This window comes from Schistocerca gregaria, chromosome 8, assembly GCF_023897955.1.
Source record: "Schistocerca gregaria isolate iqSchGreg1 chromosome 8, iqSchGreg1.2, whole genome shotgun sequence".
NCBI classification, from domain to species: domain Eukaryota; kingdom Metazoa; phylum Arthropoda; class Insecta; order Orthoptera; family Acrididae; genus Schistocerca; species Schistocerca gregaria.
In genome coordinates this window covers 377,437,264-377,458,195 of record NC_064927.1, presented here as the reverse complement: position 1 = coordinate 377,458,195, position 20,932 = coordinate 377,437,264, and the positions used below count along the sequence as shown (strand labels likewise).

The 20,932-nt window shown below is 44.6% G+C and overlaps 2 protein-coding genes across 2 annotated transcripts in view; one reads left to right on the top strand and one right to left on the bottom strand.

The window, feature by feature from the left end:
* Window positions 1–20,932, top strand: part of LOC126284935 (TWiK family of potassium channels protein 18-like) — a 1,181,210-nt gene that overhangs the window by 602,765 nt on the left and 557,513 nt on the right. The gene's annotated exons all lie outside the window — the stretch shown is intronic.
* The window catches only part of LOC126285204 (alanine and glycine-rich protein-like), a 176,989-nt gene that overhangs the window by 96,746 nt on the left and 59,311 nt on the right, over window positions 1–20,932 (bottom strand). The window lies entirely within an intron of this gene.

Sequence of the window (20,932 nt, the reverse complement as noted above, 5' to 3'; positions counted from 1 at the left end):
ACTTATTTGTTACATAGTTTAATTAATTTCTTTGCGTGTTTTTGGGTACTTGCATTGTTTAATTCATATATTTCGGGCGTATTATAGTATTTGACAGTTGTAGCATCGCGCTTTAGTGTTTACTTCGTAGATTCTTATTTAAATTGCGTTTGAGTTTCGTATAGGAGGTGCAATTTCGAGTTTTAGTTACTGTAATCGTAAATTCAGCAGATTGTAGCGCAGTCGTTAGGCATTTGTACAGGTTAGTTGATACATTCTTTGCGTGTTCCGCTTGCGTTATCTAGGCACCGACTCGTGTTTCAGTAACTGTTGTTCAACATCGATTAGAATGGACAGGGACTGCGATTGCTGTGTTCGGATGAGGGCTGACTTGGCATCCCTTCGCTCACAGCTACAATCTGCGCTGACTACGGTCTCGCAGCTTGAGGCTGTTGCCAATGGGCACCACTGTGGGGAGCCGGACTCGGGTATCACGGGGATGTCAACCTCATCCCGTCTGTCCCCAGATCGGTCTGCCGCTGTGGTTGCCCCGGTTGCTGCCCGCAGTGGGGCTGAGCCCTCGCCTGTGGTTGATTGGGAGGTCGTTCCAAGGCGTGGCAGGCAGCGAAAGGCTTCCCCGGAAGCTGACCAGAAAGCCTCCCCGGTGCGTCTGACAAACCGGTTTCAGGCACTGTCTCTGGCTGAGCCAGATGCAGCTGCCTGCACTGTTTCAGAGGATCATTCTCAGCCTTCAAGGTCCGGGCAATCGCAGAGGTTGGGCTTACTGGTAGTTGGGAGCTCCAATGTTAGGCGCGTAATGGGGCCCCTTAGGGATATGGCGGCTAAGGAGGGGAAGAAATCCAGTGTGCACTCCGTGTGCATTCCGGGAGGAGTCATTCCTGATGTGGAAAGGGTCCTTCCGGATGCCATGAAGAGCACAGGGTGCAGCCAGCTGCAGGTGGTGGCACATGTCGGCACTAATGACGTGTGTCGCTTTGGATCTGAGGAAATTCTCTCTGGATTCCAGCGGCTATCTGATTTGGTGAAGGCTGCCGGTCTTGCTTACGAGATGAAGGCAGAGCTCACCATCTGCAGCATCGTTGACAGAACCGACTGCGGACCTTTGGTGCAGAGCCGGGTGGAGGGTCTGAATCAGAGGCTCAGACGGTTTTGCGACCGTATTGGCTGCAGATTCCTTGACTTGCGCCATAGGGTGGTGGGGTTTCGGGTTCCGCTGAATAGGTCAGGAGTTCACTACACTCAGCTGGCGGCTACACGGGTAGCGGAGGCTGTGTGGCGTGGACTGGGCGGTTTTTTAGGTTAGAAGGCCTCGGGAAAGTGCGGGATGGGCTGCAATGTCAAAGGGTGCTTGGCAATTACAGGACGTGCTTGGATCAAGGAACAGTCGGAATTATAGTTGTAAACTGTTGTAGTTGCGCTGGAGAAGTCCCTGAGCTTCAAGCGCTAATAGAAAGCACAGAAGCTGATATCGTTATAGGTACAGAAAGCTGGCTAAAGCCTGAAATAAGTTCTGCAGAAATTTTTACGAAGTCTCAGACGGTGTTCAGGAAAGATAGATTAGGCAGAATTGGTGGTGGAGTGTTGGTGTCTGTCAGTAGTGGTTTATCTTGTAGTGAAGTCGAAGTAGATACTCTGTGCGAATTGGTGTGGGTGGAGGTTATACTTAACAGCCGAATTAAGTTAATAATTGGCTCCTTCTACCGACCCCCAGACTCCGATGATACAGTTGCGGAACAGTTCAGAGAAAGTTTGAGTCTCGTAACAAATAAATACCCCAATCATACGGTTATAGTTGGTGGGGACTTCAACCTACCCTCGGTATGTTGGCAAAAATACTTGTTCAAAACCGGTGGTAGGCAGAAAACGTCTTCCGAGATTGTCCTAAATGCATTCTCCGAAAATTATTTCGAGCAGTTAGTCCACGAACCCACGCGAATTGTAAATGGTTGCGAAAACACACTTGACCTCTTGGCCACAAACAATCCAGAGCTGATAGAGAGCATCATGACTGATACAGGGATTAGTGATCACAAGGTCATTGTAGCTAGGCTCAATACCATTTCTTCCAAATCCATCAGAAACAAACGCAAAATAATTTTATTTAAAAAAAGCGGATAAAGTACCACTAGAAGCCTTCCTAAAAGACAATTTCCATTCCTTCCGAACTGACTATGCGAATGTAGACGAGATGTGGCTCAAATTCAAAGATATAGTAGCAACAGCAATTGAGATATTCATACCTCATAAATTGGTAAGAGATGGAACGGATCCCCCGTGGTACACAAAAAAGGTCCGAACGTTGTTGCAGAGGCAACGGAAAAAGCATGCGAAGTTCAGAAGAACGCGAAATCCCGAAGATGGGCTAAAATTTACAAACGCGCGAAATTTGGCGCGTACTTCGATGCGAGATGCCTTTAATAGGTTCCACAACGAAACATTGTCTCGAAATTTGGTAGAAAATCCGAAGAAATTCTGGTCGTATGTAAAGTACACAAGCGGCAAGACGCAGTCAATACCTTCGCTGCGCAGTGCCGAGGGTACTGTTATCGACGACTGCGCCGCTAAAGCGGAGTTATTGAACGCAGTTTTCCGAAATTCCTTCACCAGGGAAGACGAATGGAATATTCCAGAATTTGAAACACGAACATCTGCTAGCATGAGTTTCTTAGAAGTAGATGCCTTAGGGGTTGCGAAGCAACTCAAATCGCTTGATACGGGCAAGTCTTCAGGTCCAGATTGTATACCGATTAGGTTCCTTTCAGATTACGCTGATACTATAGCTCCCTACTTAGCACTCATATACAACCGCTCGCTCACCGATAGATCTGTACCTACAGATTGGAAAATTGCGCAGGTCGCACCAGTGTTCAAGAAGGGTAGTAGGAGTAATCCATTTAACTACAGACCTATATCATTGACGTCGGTTTGCAGTAGGGTTTTGGAGCATATACTGTATTCAAACATTATGAATCACCTCGAAGGGAACGATCTATTGACACGTAATCAGCATGGCTTCAGAAAACATCGCTCTTGTGCAACGCAGCTAGCTCTTTATTCGCACGAAGTAATGGCCGCTATCGACAGGGGATCTCAAGTTGATTCCGTATTTCTAGATTTCCGGAAAGCTTTTGACACCGTTCCTCACAAGCGACTTCTAATCAAGGTGCGGAGCTATGGGGTATCGTCTCAGTTGTGCGACTGGATTCGTGATTTCCTATCAGGAAGGTCGCAGTTCGTAGTAATAGACGGCAAATCATCGAGTAAAACTGAAGTGATATCAGGTGTTCCCCAGGGAAGCGTCCTGGGACCTCTACTGTTCCTGATCTATATAAATGACCTGGGTGACAATCTGAGCAGTTCTCTTAGGTTGTTCGCAGATGATGCTGTAATTTACCGTCTAGTAAGGTCATCCAAAGACCAGTATCAGCTGCAAAGCGATTTAGAAAAGATTGCTGTATGGTGTGTCAGGTGGCAGTTGACGCTAAATAACGAAAAGTGTGAGATGATCCACATGAGTTCCAAAAGAAATCCGTTGGAATTCGATTACTCGATAAATAGTACAATTCTCAAGGCTGTCAATTCAACTAAGTACCTGGGTGTTAAAATTACAAACAACTTCAGTGGGAAGGACCACATAGATAATATTGTCGGGAAGGCGAGCCAAATGTTGCGTTTCATTGGCAGGACACTTAGAAGATGCAACAAGTCCACTAAAGAGACAGCTTACACTACACTCGTTCGTCCTCTGTTAGAATATTGCTGCGCGGTGTGGGATCCTTACCAGGTGGGATTGACGGAGGACATCGAGAGGGTGCAAAGAAGGGCAGCTCGTTTTGTATTATCGCGTTATAGGGGAGAGAGTGTGGCAGATATGATACAGGAGTTGGGATGGAAGTCATTACAGCATAGACGTTTTTCGTCGCGGCGAGACCTTTTTACGAAATTTCAGTCACCAACTTTCTCTTCCGAATGCGAAAATATTTTGTTGAGCCCAACCTACATAGGTAGGAATGATCATCAAAATAAAATAAGAGAAATCAGAGCTCGAACAGAAAGGTTTAGGTGTTCGTTTTTCCCGCTCGCTGTTCGGGAGTGGAATAGTAGAGAGATAGTATGATTGTGGTTCGATGATCCCTCTGCCAAGCACTTAAATGTGAATTGCAGAGTAGTCATGTAGATGTAGATGTAGACAAGTGTAATGTGCTGCGAATACATATAAAGATAGGTCCCTTATCATTTAGCTACAAAATAGCAGGTCAGCAACTGGAAGCAGTTAATTCCATAAATTATCTGGGAGTACGCATTAGGAGTGATTTAAAATGGAATGATCATATAAAGTTGATCGTCGGTAAAGCAGATGCCAGACTGAGATTCATTGGAAGAATCCTAAGAAATACAATCCGAAAACAGAGGAAGTAGGTTACAGTACGCTTGTTCGCCCACTGCTTGAATATTGCTCAGCAATGTGGGATCCGTACCAGATAGGGTTGATAGAACAGATAGAGAAGACCCAATGAAGAGCAGCGCACTCCGTTACAGCATCATTTAGTAATCAGGAAAGCGTTACGGAGATGATAGATAAACTCCAGTGGAAGACTGTGCAGGAGAGATGCTCAGTAGCTCGGTACGGGCTTTTGTTGAAGTTTCGAGAACTTACCTTCACCGAGGAGTCAAGCACTATGTTGCACTCTCCTACATATATCTCGCGAAGAGACCATGAGAATCAAATCAGAGAGATTAGAGCCCACACAGAAGCATACCGACAATCCTCCTTTCCATGAACAATACGAGACTGGTATAGAAGGGAGAACCGATAGAGGTACTCAAGGTACCCTCCACCACACACCGTCAGGTGACTTGCGGAGTATGAATGTAGATGTAGAAATGTTTAAAATTTAAGAAAAAAATTGAAATCATCTAAAAAAGTTCTGGTAGTCGCATTATGGTTAATAATTTCTTTATTACAGGATATTGCGCGATACTGTAATGAAGGAACTATCAACAGCTGATGTGAAAACCATAAGTATTTTAGAACATTTTAATGGTTGTTTAATTTTAAAAAAATGAGTATTTCTATGAAATAATCTTTCGTTCACATTATTTGAAACCTTCTTCCCTGTTCTGCCCACGATGCTTATGTCCTGAGTCTAATTTTGTCCTGGTAACTTAAGACAGCCTCCGTTTTGCCTTTAGAAGAAATCCCGTTCAAAATCTCTGTTCCACATAATCTCATTTATTCAAGATTAACTCTGGGATCTGGTGTACTTGGATCTGGTTCACAAGAAAATTCATTATGCGATGTGTCAACCTTCCGTGGTTCATCCGAAGCCTAGTATGTTCGAGAACGTAGTCTTTCTTATGCTGACGGTATTAGAGATCCTCCGCCTTTGGGTGTACAAGTTCTAGTTCGCACGTCTTTTAATAGTTAGTATTTAACAGTACGTTTAAAAAAAATGAGCCACATTTTCCTACAGGAGTTAGTTTTCTTCAAAAATATAACAACAATTTATGTTATTAAATGTCCGAAAACCAATACTGGTAGGGTGGTGGATTGGTTATCAGTGCACATGGGCTGCTAAAGTGAAATGCTGAACCCATTTGAGGATACAAAAAATTTATTTTCACCACATTAACTAAAACAGAGCTCTGGTAACAACACAGTGTTTAATTGATATTTGAAAATTGCGGCGATCTACACGGATTATGCAATTGTATAAAAGCAATGTGAATTATTCAACAAATTTTAAAAGAAAAACAGCCGTATGGCCCCTACTTTAAACTCATAAAAAATCACTTTACGCAAATACAACTTTAACATAACTACAGATATGAGCTGACTAGTCAATTATCAAGCCTTGGGTATATAAAAAATAGCATGGCAGGGTGTGCTCCTGTCGAAATGTCGGCGGTGGTCGACGGCGTCACCCGGCAGCAAACCCGTAAGTTATTTGAATAAAAAATAGCAGTTTCCAAAACCAATTAAGTTTTTAAAAAATCAAGTAGCAAGACCTTATAAATAGAAGAATGATTTATTATGGAATACATTCGGCAATATGGTGTTATGATAGCCTGAAAGATCTACCCAGCAATTAGCACATTAGCGACGTTTGGCATTGTCAGCGGCTGCGCGTCTGGGGTCAAGAGACAATAGGCGGGAGGGCCTGCGCACATTAATAACAGCTTCTAGAACACACAGATCCAGTATTAATACACAGTTCAGTAAAACACTAAAACCAACAGCCTAGCACTGGGTTACGCCAAATGCAGGAAGAGATGTTAAGTGTTATAATGTGACAACCGCAGTTACTATTAAAGCAATAGTTCATTAAACAATATCCAACGACATGAAATTTCACTTAATAATTTTATACGCCGCAACCAGTTCAAGGTCATAACGACCAGACCATACGCACACAACCTTAAATACCAAAGCACCGTTTGGCCGCGCAAAATTGTTACCGTTACAGTTGCCAACAGAAAGGAAGTAGACAATTCCTGATTAAATTTGTGGCTGAACTTTTATACAGAGAATAAACATTGATTCATAAAATTGACCACTTAACATATTTACAATAACAATTAAAAAAAGCAATTGCCGAATATAGGCCACACTTGTAAAGCAACGAAACCAGGACACAACGCAGTTAAATGGACTTGTAATACCAAGTATTCCGAAGCCACGTCTAAGTGGTTTAAGGAATGACTAGCGAAAACCAAAGTGGCTATACGGATCAATTACATCCAGAATTTCCACCACAAAATTGCTCACCGGTTAAAGTTAGTCCAGGAGCTCACTGTTAACGAGCACACCAGGATAAACTCCCGCGCTCTCCTCAGGATTCGAGATAGACACGACTCTTAAACAGAGCCTCTATTGAGCGGAGACTGCTTCCGTACTTCAGTTCCGCTCGCCACCAGACCCAGGCGCCGGAATGTCAACACCGAGCGTCTTCACAGTATACTGACTCCTCGCGATGCTCCATGCGCTGTCTTCCCTCTGTCACTGCCGCCAACCGAGGCTGCGTCACTGACCCCCGGGTCTCTTCAACCTCGCGAACCGCAGCCGTCCTAAATAGAGGGCGCCAGCCAACCAGGACGTCGCAAAGCGCGGAAGTTCACCAGAGAAACTATCCTGCCAAGAGTATCGCAGGAAGTGGTGGTTGAAATACCTATTGAGTGTGGACCGTTCTGTCCTGTCGTTCCTATCCATCTGTTAAGTAGATGTAAACTGACACACACTTCAACAACTTATCCGAATGCATTGTCAAAATACATCTGGCTGCATTCGGATTTCGTAACATACACTACTGGCTATTAAAATTGCTACACCAAGAAGATATGCAGATGAAAAACGGGTGTTCATTGGACAAATATATCATACTTGAACTGACACGTGATTACATTTTCTCGCTATTTCGGTGCATAGATCCTGAGAAATCAGTACCCAGAACAACCGCCTCTGGCCGTAATAACGGCCTCGATACGCCTGGGAATTGAGTCAAAAAGAGTTTGGATGGCGTGCACAGGTAAAGCTGCCCATGCAGCTTCAACACGATACCACAGCTCATCAAGACTAGCGACTGGTGTATTGTGACGAGTCAGCTGCACGGCCATCATAGACCAGACGTTTTTAATTGGTGAGAGATCTGGAGAATGTGCTGTCCAGGGCAGGAGTAGAACATTTTCTGTATCCAGAAAGGCCCGTGCAGGACCTGCAACATGCGGTCGTGCATTATTCTGCTGAAATGTAGAGTTTCGCAGGGATCAGATGAAGGGTAGAGCCACTGGTCGTAACACATCTGAAATGTAACGTCCACTGTTCAAAGTGCAGTCAATGCGAACAAGAAGGGACCGAAACGTGTAACCAATGGCACCCCAGACCGTAACACAGGGTGATACGCCAATATAGCGATGACGAATACACGCTTGCAATGTGTGTTCACCGCGATGTCGCCAAACACGGATGTGACCATCATGATGCTGCTAACAGAACCTGGATTCATCCGAAAAAATGACGTTCTGCCATTCGTGCACCCAGGTTCGTCGTCGAGTACACCTTCGCCGGCACTCCTGTCTGTGATGCAGCGTCAAGGGTAACCGCAGCCATGGTCTCCGAGTTGCTGCAAACGTCTTCGAACTGTTCGTGCAGATAGATGTTGTCTTGCAAACGTCCCCATCTGTTGACTTAGGGATCGAGACGTGGCTGCACGATCCGTTACATCCATGAATATAAGATGCCTGTCATCTCGACTGCTAGTGATACGAGGCCGTTGGGATCCAGCACGGCGGTTCGTAACACCCTCCGGAACCCACTGATTACAGATTCTGCTAACAGTCATTGGATCTCGACCAACGCGAGCAGCAATGTCGCGATATGATGAACCGCAATCGCGATAGCCGGTTTTCATCTACATTCGTGCTTCGTGTAACAATTTTAATGGCCAGTAGTGTATTGTGCTTTCCTGCTGAAAGTGTTCTACTGCAGTACAGACAATACTTGCATCCCAAGTTGGAGTGAAGTGGCATGGCAACTGAAGACTAGTTCCAAAGCTTGCGGGAGAAAGTCTCAATTGTGGTTGTGGCAGTATGTGGATCAAATGGAACGTCGCTTCCAGCCGAGGTGCAACAGCGCCAAAAATTTGATCAATGTCGCACATTTCTGGGTGATACTGACTGGAAAGAAAGGCCATCGATATCGAGCACAATATCTGGGCAGCGGAGAAACTGATTTGCAGCTGTCTCAGTTTTTTCCGATTATGATGACATTCACAAAACGGTACTCGAATGGCTCCGTGACCAAGGAAGAGAAGTCCACCGTTGAGGAACTGAACGACAGATCAGATGTTTTTGACAGTCGTTTACTGACCACGTAGAAAAAAAAAAACAAACGAGATCTGATCAGAAAATTCCGGAACATTCGTAATTTCGGGCCCGTGGTGAGTTGGAGTGAAATGCGTTTGGCATCGCTGCAGACTCCTGTGTTTAATGTGTAGCTTCCGGAAATTTCATTGCTGTATGTCTGTTAGTTATTGTTCAGCGCTGCATTAATTACAACGTTGTGACTCACGGTTTGCGAATTCCGAGATGGAAGAGTTTGAGGAGCAATGGGTCTGCATTAAAATTTGCGTGAAACTGAAGGGAACCTTTACAGAGACACACCACATGGTGCAGGAAGGCTCCGGCGATGAGTGTTTAAAACGTGCTCGGTGTTACGAATGGTTCACACGGTTTAAAAGTAGCCGGGCGGAAGCTAAGGATGACCCAAACCAGAAAGCCTTTCGAAGTCCACCGTCGACGCTCATGTCAGGAATGTCAACGAGAAGGTGCGTGCCAAAGGAAGACTGACGGTCCGAGAGGTTGCAGAAGAATGTAACATTTCAGTTGGATCATGTCATGAGATCCTGACACAGCATCTTGGAATGCATCGTGTTACCACCAAGTTCACCGCACGTCTCATGACTCAAGACCAGAAAGACCCTCACTTCGCAATCTGTGAAGAGATTTTGGATGGCGAGATTCAATCTTCACGATGGTTCGGGAAGGTTGTCGAGACGTCGTCAAGTCAGGTTGTAATGACATTGCTTTCCCCGAAAGTTGATAATAATTTTTTTCTTTTGTGCATTACCTTGTTATAGTACGTGTATATAATTTATTTCAACTATTCTTTTCTTGTTAACACCTCACTTTGTTTCTTCATTCATTTTGCTACTGTTTTATATTTTATATTGTACGAATATGAATGTTCTGGTTTTATATGCTTTGTAAATCTTTGGTTAGGCTGGGAGAAATACTGTGTCAGAGAGAGAGAGAGAGAGAGAGAGAGAGAGCGAACGACTATCGATAGAGAGCGTGTGAGTTGTTGTGGTATCGTGGCCGGTTCGCGGATGGAGAAACGCTGCACTGTTAGGCGTGAAAGACGGTGATACGTGGAGGAACAATTAATTACAGTACGTCCGCTGTGTTAATAGGAGATGGTGTATTATTAAGTGAACAACAAAACCTGAGAAGTATGTCGAGTGTTTGCGGTGACGATTTTAAATACTGTGTGAACTTGTGACATTTAGCCGTGAACCCAGGCACGACTGCCGTGTGGAGACACTAACTGATAGAATTGCCTGAAAGTGCAACAAACCAGAATGTTAAGTAAAAGAACAGTGCTGCGATTTGATCAAGAAACATTTATTATGTCATGCAAACTGTCTTAAAGACGACGACGTAAATTGAACTTACGTTTAACGGACTGTTATAGTGATAAACACACGTCAATGTTTTCCTGTGGCAACACGGTGAAAGAACTTTGTGAAGTATTGGCATTAACCGGCTATATATCGTTAATACTAGATACATTGCATAATTCCGATCTACCCGCACCGCGTGATTAATAATCTTTTAATAATACACTCCTGGAAATGGAAAAAAGAACACATTGACACCGGTGTGTCAGACCCACCATACTTGCTCCGGACACTGCGAGAGGGCTGTACAAGCAATGATCACACGCACGGCACAGCGGACACACCAGGAACCGCGGTGTTGGCCGTCGAATGGCGCTAGCTGCGCAGCATTTGTGCACCGCCGCCGTCAGTGTCAGCCAGTTTGCCGTGGCATACGGAGCTCCATCGCAGTCTTTAACACTGGTAGCATGCCGCGACAGCGAGGACGTGAACCGTATGTGCAGTTGACGGACTTTGAGCGAGCGCGGCGGAAGGTGCACGTGCCCGTCGACCTGGGACCGGACTGCACTGACGCACGGATGCACGCCAAGACCGTAGGATCCTACGCAGTGCCGTAGGGGACCGCACCGCCACTTCCCAGCAAATTAGGGACACTGTTGCTCCTGGGGTATCGGCGAGGACCATTCGCAACCGTCTCCATGAAGCTGGGCTACGGTCCCGCACACCGTTAGGCCGTCTTCCACTCACGCCCCAACATCGTGCAGCCCGCCTCCAGTGGTGTCGCGACAGGCGTGAATGGAGGGACGAATGGAGACGTGTCGTCTTCAGCGATGAGAGTCGCTTCTGCCTTGGTGCCAATGACGGTCGTATGCGTGTTTGGCGCCGTGCAGGTGAGCGCCACAATCAGGACTGCATACGACCGAGGCACACAGGGCCAACACCCGGCATCATGATGTGGGGAGCGATCTCCTACACTGGCCGTACACCTCTGGTGATCGTCGAGGGACACTGAATAGTGCACGGTACATCCAAACCGTCATCGAACCCATCGTTCTACCATTCCTAGACCGGCAAGGGAACTTGCTGTTCCAACAGGACAATGCACGTCCGCATGTATCCCATGCCACCCAACGTGCTCTAGAAGGTGTAAGTCAACTACCCTGGCCAGCAAGATCTCCGGATCTGTCCCCCATTGAGCATGTTTGGGACTGGATGAAGCGTCGTCTCACGCGGTCTGCACGTCCAGCACGAACGCTAGTCCAACTGAGGCGCCAGGTGGAAATGGCATGGCAAGCCGTTCCACAGGACTACATCCAGCATCTCTACGATCGTCTCCATGGGAGAATAGCAGCCTGCATTGCTGCGAAAGGTGGATATACACTGTTCTAGTGCCGACATTGTGCATGCTCTGTTGCCTGTGTCTATGTGCCTGTGGTTCTGTCAGTGTGATCATGTGAGGTATATGACCCCAGGAATGTGTCAATAAAGTTTCCCCTTCCTGGGACAATGAATTCACGGTGTTCTTATTTCAATTTCCAGGAGTGTAAAATGCCGCGCGCGTAACGGCAACGCACACTCTGGAACAATTATTATCGCGCCAGTGCTGCCAGCTGATTCGACTACAACGGAGACGTGGACCACCGCCGTAACTGGAATATTAATGAAACAGGAGGATCCATCATTATCTTCACGCCAAAAACCAGGATTAACTTCACACATCGTCCGCGCGGACTGCCCCTGACGTCATCGCACTGCACGCAGCAACTGTTAAGACATTAAAAGAAAATTATAACGCTCTCTCTCATTTCAAAATTAAAGACAATTGCAGTTAAATGATCTATTTTAAAAATACTGTCACAATATCAAGGTTCAATTTTGTTTAGTTCCAATAAATATTATTTCCATTATTTCGTCTTGTTGGCAGTGTTGAAAACCCGCCAACTTAAATTTCAATTAATAAATTTCTTTCACAATTTTTCTCAGATATTTTGCTGCTCATCCTAACTTACATTACTGCTTGAAAAGTCACCAACAGTATTTTTGCACCTATTTTCTCATCGGCTGTCAGATTCAAAAGAAAATTACGTATTTCGTGGGCATTTAGTAGATGCGCGATGTCTATGTAGGCCCCTACAATTTTTTTTATTTTTTTTTTACTTTTGCAGGTTTACGGGAATTGTATTGAGTTTAATTGTTCACTTGCCCCTGTTAAAGTGATTTATCGCATCTTCATAATAATTGTAGGGAATTACCTAATTTATTTTTTTATTGCGTAAACATTGGCATATCATATTTCGATTAAAATTGACGTCTTATTGGCCCTACATAAGATTCTGTATGTTCTGACAAAGACTATGCCAAATTTTTTTTCGTCCGTGACTAACAGGGGTAGTCAGATTTCTTTTTTTTTTCAGAAGTAGAGAACCAATTTCTTTACAAGGTCACATGTCAAAGTCATACTGATATATTTTTTTGGCTTTGCGGGATTGGGTCGCCATGATTTCATGCCACAGGGACAAGTTGTTAATCGATGGTACTGTCGGGACCTGGTGTGACGCCTGCGAGGAAATCAGCCAAGGAAAAGTCCTAAAATGTGGCGAGAAAATTCACGGCTCTTGCATCACTGTAACGCACCCCTATCGGCGCCTGACTATTGCACATAAAACGAAATTACTGTGCTCCCTCATGTTCCGTACTCTCCAGACCTGGCCCACGCGGCCGTTTTCCTTATTTCCAAAGCTGAAAACCCCGTTGAAAGGACGAAGATTTCCAACGTTAGACGAGATAAACGAAAATTCGCAGAAGACGCTTCGAGCAACCCAGCGAGAGGCGTACCAAGACTGCTTACGGAAGTGGAAACGGCGTTGGGATCAGTGTATCAATCGTGGAGGAATTTCGAAGGAGACAATTCACAATTAGTAAAAAACTGTGTGGAGAAATGTCCGGACGTTTCTCCACACAGACTTAGGTCAGACATCGTTCTGAAATGAAATGCAGCATCCAATAAAAGTTACTTCATCTCTTTGAAGCCCTCTCGTTTTTTTCTAAACATCCCTGGACAGCGTTGACTATTCATAAATTTCGAACACAATATTATACATCTCGCTTTTCGTTGAATTAGCTCTGAAGAAACTGAAAAAAAAAGCAAGAGACAGGGTAATAAGAGAAAAACGAACTTGATAATGAGAATCGTATTATTAAACGCATCTTGCGGAAGGAGAAGGGAAATAGTAACAGGGTGCAGTAAATGTTATTTTGTGACAAAAGAAACCTTTATTCTCTCGCTTACAATGTTTAGTCACGTTGTCATCTCTACAGCGCTATCGGCCAACTTGCGCGTTTCTGTTGTTTCTCGTACTCCGCCGTCTTCCGTGACGTTTCTCCTCCCCCCTCCCGTGCAGTATTCTACAGTTCTCGTCGGAGTCGACGCGACGCAAATAAATCAGTTTGTTCGCCCGTCCGTCAAGGCGCGGCGCTGCGGGCGCTCCGACGGAATCACAGCCAGGCGCTCGACCAATTAGCCGCACCTGCCAATCTGCGTTCCAAGGGATGGTGGGCGGATTGGGGGGGGGGAGGAGGTAGAGAGAGGTGGGAGGCGGACAGCTCTGGCTCCGGCGGAGAGAGAGCGCCCTCCTCCACTCCCACTGGCTGCCTGACGTCACGAATTAAAGGGAAAGGAAAGGGTTGAGGGATGAGGGGCGTGGCACCGGCTGCGGCCGTAACCAAGTTTGGTGGTGGCGGAGGGGTGGTACTTCCTCCCTTCAGCTACACACGTGCGCTCCGCCAGACAGAGCCGAGGGCTGCTCCTCGTCTGAGGACCGCACAAGTGTACCATCAGTCTTCATCAGTAGTTCCCAGGCTGTGAGCAAATTACACCCAGAGGGAAAAAAGAAATTTCCTCAGGGTAGGAAAAAAAAGTTTTATAGATTAGGCGACTCTCCTTTCAATCCAGTTTATATCTTCGTAGACCTCCAAAGTATTTATGTAAAACCCATAGAAGTGAGCTTCCCAGATGAAACGATTATAATCCAGGTCATAACCTGGATCAACAGGATGTGCAAAATGACTAAGCAGACATGGCTAAAGGACAAATGTAAGGCTGTAGAGGCTTATCTCACTAGTGGTAAGATAGATACTGCCTACAGGAAAATTAAAGAGACCTTTGGGGAAAAGAGAAACACTTGTATGAATGTCCAGAGCTCAGAAGGAAACCCAGTTCTAAGCTAAGAAGGGAAAGCAGAAAGGTGGAAGGAGTCTATATAAGGGCGATGTTCTTGATGACAATATTATAGAAATGGAAGAGAATGTAGACGAAGATGAAATGGTAGATATGATAGTGCGTCAAGAGTTTGACAGAGCACTGAAAGACCTAAGCCGAAACAAGGCTCCGGAAATAGACAACATTTCATTAGAACTACTGATAGCCTTGGGAGAGCCGGCCCTGGCAAAATATTACCCACTGGTGAACAAGATGTGTGAGACAGGCGAAATACCCTCAGATTTCAAGAAGAATATAATAATCCCAATCCCAAAGAAAACAGGTGTTCACACATGTGAAAATTTCCGAACTATCAGTTTAATAAGCTACGCCTCAAAAATAGTAACGCAATTTCTTTACAGACGAATGGAAAAAAAAACTGGTAGAAGCCGATCTCGGGGAAGATCAGTTGTAATTCCGTAGAAATGTTGGAACACGTGAGGCAATACTGACCCTACGACTTAACTTAGAAAATAGATTAAGGAAAGGCAGACCTACGTTTCTAGCATTTTTAGACTACGAGAAAGCTTTTGACAATGTTGACTGGAATACTCTCTTTCAAATTCTGAAGGGGGCAGGGGTAAAACACACGGAGCGAAACGCTATTTACAATTTGTGCAGAAACGAGATGACAGTTATAGGAGTCGAAGGGCATGAAAGGGAAACAGTGGTTGGGAAGGGAGTGAGACAGGGTTGTAACGTCTCTCCGATGTTATTCAATCTTTATATTGAGCAAGCAGTAAAGGAAACAAAAGAAAAATTCGGAGTAGGAATTAAAACCCACGTAGAAGAAATAAAAACTTTGAGGTTCGCCGATGACATTGTAATTCTGTCAGACACAGCAAAGGATCTGGAAGAGCAGCTGAACGAATGGACAGTGTCTTGAAAGGAGGATATAAGATAAACATCAACAAAAGCAAAACAAGGATAATGGGATGTAGTCGAATTAAATCGAGTGATGCTGAGGGAATTAGATTAGGAAATGAGACGCTTAAAGTAGTAAATGAGTTTTGCTATTTGGGGAGCAAAATAACTGATGATGGTCGAAGTAGAGAATATATTAAATGTAGACTGGCAATGGAAAGGAAAGCGTTTCTGAAGAAGAGAAATTTGTTAACATCGAGTATAGATTTAAGTGTCAGGAAGTCGTTTCTGAAAGTATTTGTATGGAGTGTAGCCATGTATGGAAGTGAACCATGGACGATAACTAGTTTGGACAAGAAGAGAATATAAGCTTTCGAAATGTGGTGCCAGAGAAGAATGCTGAAGATTGGATGGGGAGATTACATAACTAATGAGGAGGTATTGAATAGAATTGGAGAAAAGCGAAATTTGTAGCACATGTTGAGTAGAAGAGTGGATAGGTTGGTGGCGCATATTCTGAGGCATCAAGGGATCACCAATTTAGTATTGGAGGGCAGCGTGGAGGGTAAAAATCGTAGAAGGAGACGAAGAGATGAATATATTAAACAGATTCAGAAGGATGTAGGTTGCAGTAGGTACTGGGAGATGAAGAAGCTTGCACAGGATAGAGTAGCATGGAGAGCTGCATCAAACCAGTCTCAGGACTGAAGACCACAAAAACATCAACAACAACATGCCGTAGCATTCGCGTGACAGTCATTGAAGTAATCCTAAAAAAAATAAAAAAAGTGGTGTAGCTCGCGTAATACTAGGCACAGAATGAAATCGGAGCAAATTTAATTCTTCGACCGCCATTCCCACCGATTGACGAATGGCGCTTATGTCGGTAAAGTGCCGATCCCATCATTTGACGGGGTTGTGTATCTGGCTCTTTTGTATACGAATTCTCGTATACTGACTGGCTCGAACGATCTACATTGCGTTGCGCGAGACCTGTTGCACCTACAACAGCCTGTTATTGTGCGAAGTCAAGCTGCTGGAGGGTAGCAGATATTGCTTCATGTTTTCTTACGGACGAGGAAATTTTGCACGAATTGGAGGAACATGTTGTCGGCAATGACAGTCAGCATGACGATATTGACGATTCAGATGATGATGATGGTTACTTCGTGCGAGAAGAATTGCGTCTAACTTGAGGTGAGTATTTCTTGTTCTTATTGCGTAAAACACTCGTCAAAATGTTGTGTTCCTTCCTGATCTTTCTTCACTTTTTAAAACACGAAAAATATTTTTTAATTTCTTGCATGTAAAAAGGAAAGGCCTGATGGAAAGACGTTACATACCTGCGCAATAAGTGCAACATAGGCATATGCATTGGGACTTGTTTCATTGTGTATCTTGAAGAAAAAAAAGAAAGAAAGAGGTTTGCCCATCTCTACACTTCTTATCCCTAGCCAGTCCTGTAACAGAAGTTTGATATATTTTCTTATTCCATTTTTAAATGACGGCATTAAGATTCAGCAGTCTTTTTTCTAAATTAAAAATGTTACTCCAATAAATTAAGAATTTCTAAACTCGAAAAATTGTTCCAAAGAACAGTTCGACTTCAGTTTGAAAGTGTTGCAATCGAGAAAATTTTGTCAATACTATATTTAACATTATTATTCTAATACAGACAAATAATCAGTAAATGAAATAGAATTAACCAGAAATATCAAAAGCCTGTAACAAGGTAAATACATTACGGAATAGAAGCTACTGGAACAAACACAGGTTTCTCGTCTCAAGGCACGTAAAACTGTTAATAAAATTAAAGAAATTCATTGCACTTGCGAGTATTGTAGAAGTCTCCTATGTTTCAAGGTACAAAATGGTGCATGTCTGCATTAATAGTTCTAAAACATATAGCATTTTACTAATCATAAAATGTTGTAGCTCAAAAATTTACAAAATTTTCCAGTTAGCTTTAATGTCAGGTTGTTAGTAAGTTCGTAGCGTTTTTCGATAGGTATAACACACCAGATATACACTGAGGCGCTGAGGAAACTCGTGTAGGCATGCGTATTGAGAGACATGTAAACAACCAGAATACAACGCTGCACTCGGTAACGTCTATCTAAGACAACTAGTGCCTGTAGCAGTTGTCAGATAGGTTACTCTTGCTACAATGGGAAGTTATCAAGTGACTTCAAACGTGATGTTATAGTTGGCGCACTAGCGATGGGACACACCATCTCCGAGGTACCGATGAAGTGGGGATTTTCCCGTACGACCACTTCACTAGTGTATAGTGAATATGAGGAATCCGGTAAAAACATCAAATCTCCGACATCGTTGCGGCCGGAAAAAGGTCTTGAAACAACGGGACTAACCACCACTGACGAGTGAAGACTTCGCTGCGGCCGGAAAAAGCTCTTGCAATAACGAGACCAACGACGACGTGCAACCATTTCGCAAACTGTTGCAGATTTCAGTGCTGGGTCATCAACAGGTGTCAGCGTGCGAACCATTCAACGAAACGTCATCGATATGGGATTTCGGAGCCGAAGGCCCACTAGTGTACCCTTGATGACTGCACGACACGCAGCCTTACGCCTCGCCTGGGCCCATCAACTCCGACGTTGGACTGTTGATGACTGGAAACATGTTGCCTGGTCGGGCGACTCTCGTTTCAAAATGTATTGATCGGATGGACGTGTATGGGTATGGAGGCAACCTCATGGACCCATGGACCTGCATGTCAGCAGGGAACTGGTCATGCTGGTGGAGACTCTGTAATGGTGTAGGACGCGTGCAGTTGGTGTGATATGGGACCTCTGATACGTCGAGACACGACTCTGACAGGTGACACGTACGCAAGCATCCTGTCTGATCATCTGCATCCATTCATGTCCATTGTCCATTCCGACGGACTTGGGAAATTCCAGTAGGAAAGTGCCACACCCCACACTTTCAGAATTACTGTAGAGTGGCTCCAGGAACACTCTTCTGAGTTCAAACTCTTCCGCTGGCCACCAAACTCCACAGACATGAACATTGTTCAACATATATGGGATGCCTTGCAACGTGTTGCTTAGAAGAGATCCCCACCCCCTCGTACTCTTACGGATTTATGGACAGCCCTGCAGCATTCATGGTGTCAGTTCCGTCGAACACTACTTCAGATATTAGTCGAGTCCATGCCACGTCGTGCTGAAGCACCTCTGCGCGATCGCGGGGCCCTACATGTAATTAGACAGGTGTACCAGTTTCTTCGGCTCTACAGTGCACATTTGTGCTATTTTCGATGTTCATTTTTCAAAATGTGAAGGGCATTAATGTCAAAACTAGACATGATTGTCTTAATGGGAACTCCGCTATCGTTCATTAAATAAAAATAAGACGTTTCAGTCTTTGATCGCTATTCTTTGTTTTCAATGACCGGTTTCGGGCTAGCTGCCCATCTTCAGATCATATATTGCATTTACAGAGTAACTTGTCAGTACATAACTAATGACAGCGAACCGATTGTTCTGTACTGACAAGTTACTCTGTAAATGCAATATATGATCTGAAGATGGGCAGCTAGCCCGAAACCGGTCGTTGAAAATAAACAATAGCGATCAAAGACTGACACGCCATATTTTTATTTAAGGGCATTAATCGCCTCCTATCTTTTGTCTGTCTCACATTGGCAACGGAATCCTCCATGTTGAGTTTTTAGAGAGTAGGGAGTTGACAGTTGAGGGCCATGAACAATGAACATGGATTCTGGTCATTCTTTCTGGACAGCTGCGGGGAAAGCTTACTGCTTCGGGCCGCAATAGAGAGGGTGACATTTCCAGCCGCTGTTTGATGCTTGTCGGCATTCACCAGCTGCTAAAGAGAATGTAAAAAGCACAGTTGCGGCTGCGCCTTCCTTACACAGTCCAGCTCTTTAATTGCTCACCCGCAATATATCTCCTGTTGCTTATTTTGGTTATATCTCTGGCTTCTTCTTGTGACTTTGATTACACGAACCGCCCAGGTAACCAGATCATGTTGCACTAGCTCTATACACGCCTGCACAGTTTTTGGCTTTCCACTTGCGTTAGCACAATTTTGTAGTTTATTTTGAATTATACAGAATTTTTCTCTCTATTATTCTCGTTGTGATTTAGGTCAATCACTATAGCAAATAAATAACTGTTAATCTCAGTTTTGACTAAGATTTCAGAATCCTTTAACTTGTCCTATAACTATTCTTGGTTAGGCGACCCATTAAAAAACTAAAATGTAGTTGCTTGTATTTTTAATTTGTTCGTTTTGCTGTGATGGTGTTGTCCTAGGCTCAGTGGTCAAATGAAAGGACAGCTTACTTATTATTTCTTCAAAGGAACTAGAATTCTAACCACTCGACTTTGATCAGCACAATTTAGTTCTTCCTAATATTCGGTCTTCAGGGAACGAGCATTTTACTTTCTCGTCTTGCATCAGTGCACTAGACTCTTCAGTTTTGTTGTGTGAAAGCTACGAGCATTGTACGCTCTCGACTTGCCCCAAAGGAGCGTGCTGTCTGTATGTAGAACAGGGAAGGTGCGAGATCTGTTTCAGTTTGACCGAGGGCTAGACTCCGATGGCCTGGAGGCTCGGTACGAGCATTTCGGAAACTACATCACTTATCGGGTGTCTGAGGAGTGCTGTGGTGAGTGTCTTCAACACTTGGTTAAACGAAGGTGAAACCACCGCAAGACGTCTTTGGGTTGGGGATCGCCCTCTCATTATAAATGTCGGGCGTCGTAGGCAGGGCAGACTGATAAAACAGGACAGGCGGCGAATTGTGGCGGAACTAACATCAGACTTTAATGCTGGGCAGAGTACAAGTGTGAACACCTGAACGCACAGTGCACCGTATACTCCCCTAAAGATGGGCCTCCATAGTTGACGACCCAAGCATATGCCAATGTTAACCCCACGGATTCGGCAATTACGACTGAAATGGACACGTGACAATCGGCATTGGGCGTTGGCGCAGTGGCAGAGCGTTGCATTGTCTGATGAATAGCGACAGCTTCTTCATAATGCTCGGCGCGAATCCATCGCCTTTCAGGGAAACAGTTCCTTGACATTGTACTGCGGGATGAAGAAACTGGCGGCTTCTCTGTTAGGTTCTGTGGAACAATCACATGAGCATTCAAGGCTCCAGTAGAGCTCGTACAAGGCACCATGACGGCCAACGAATATCGTACACTGACTGCAGACCACGTTCAGCCATTCATGACGATCATGTCTCCCGACGGCAATAGCATTTTTCAACGAGGTAATGCTCTATTCAACAGGGCGAGGAGTGTGATTGAGTGGTCCGACGAACACAGTGGCGAGTTCCACTTGATGTACTGGCCTCCTAACTCGCCAGATCTGCATCAGATTAAACACACCTGAGATGTGATTGAAAGTAGCGTTTGAGCTCATCCTCCCCATTCCCTGAATTTATGGGACTTTTTTTCTGTCATCAGTCTTCTGGCTGGTTTGATGCGGCCCGCCACGAATTACTCTCCTGTGATAACCTCTTCATCTCAGAGTAGCACTTGCAACCTAAGTCCTCAATTATTTGCTAGATGTACCCCAATCTTTTTCTTCCTCCACAGTTTTTGCCTTCTGCACCTCCCTCTAATAC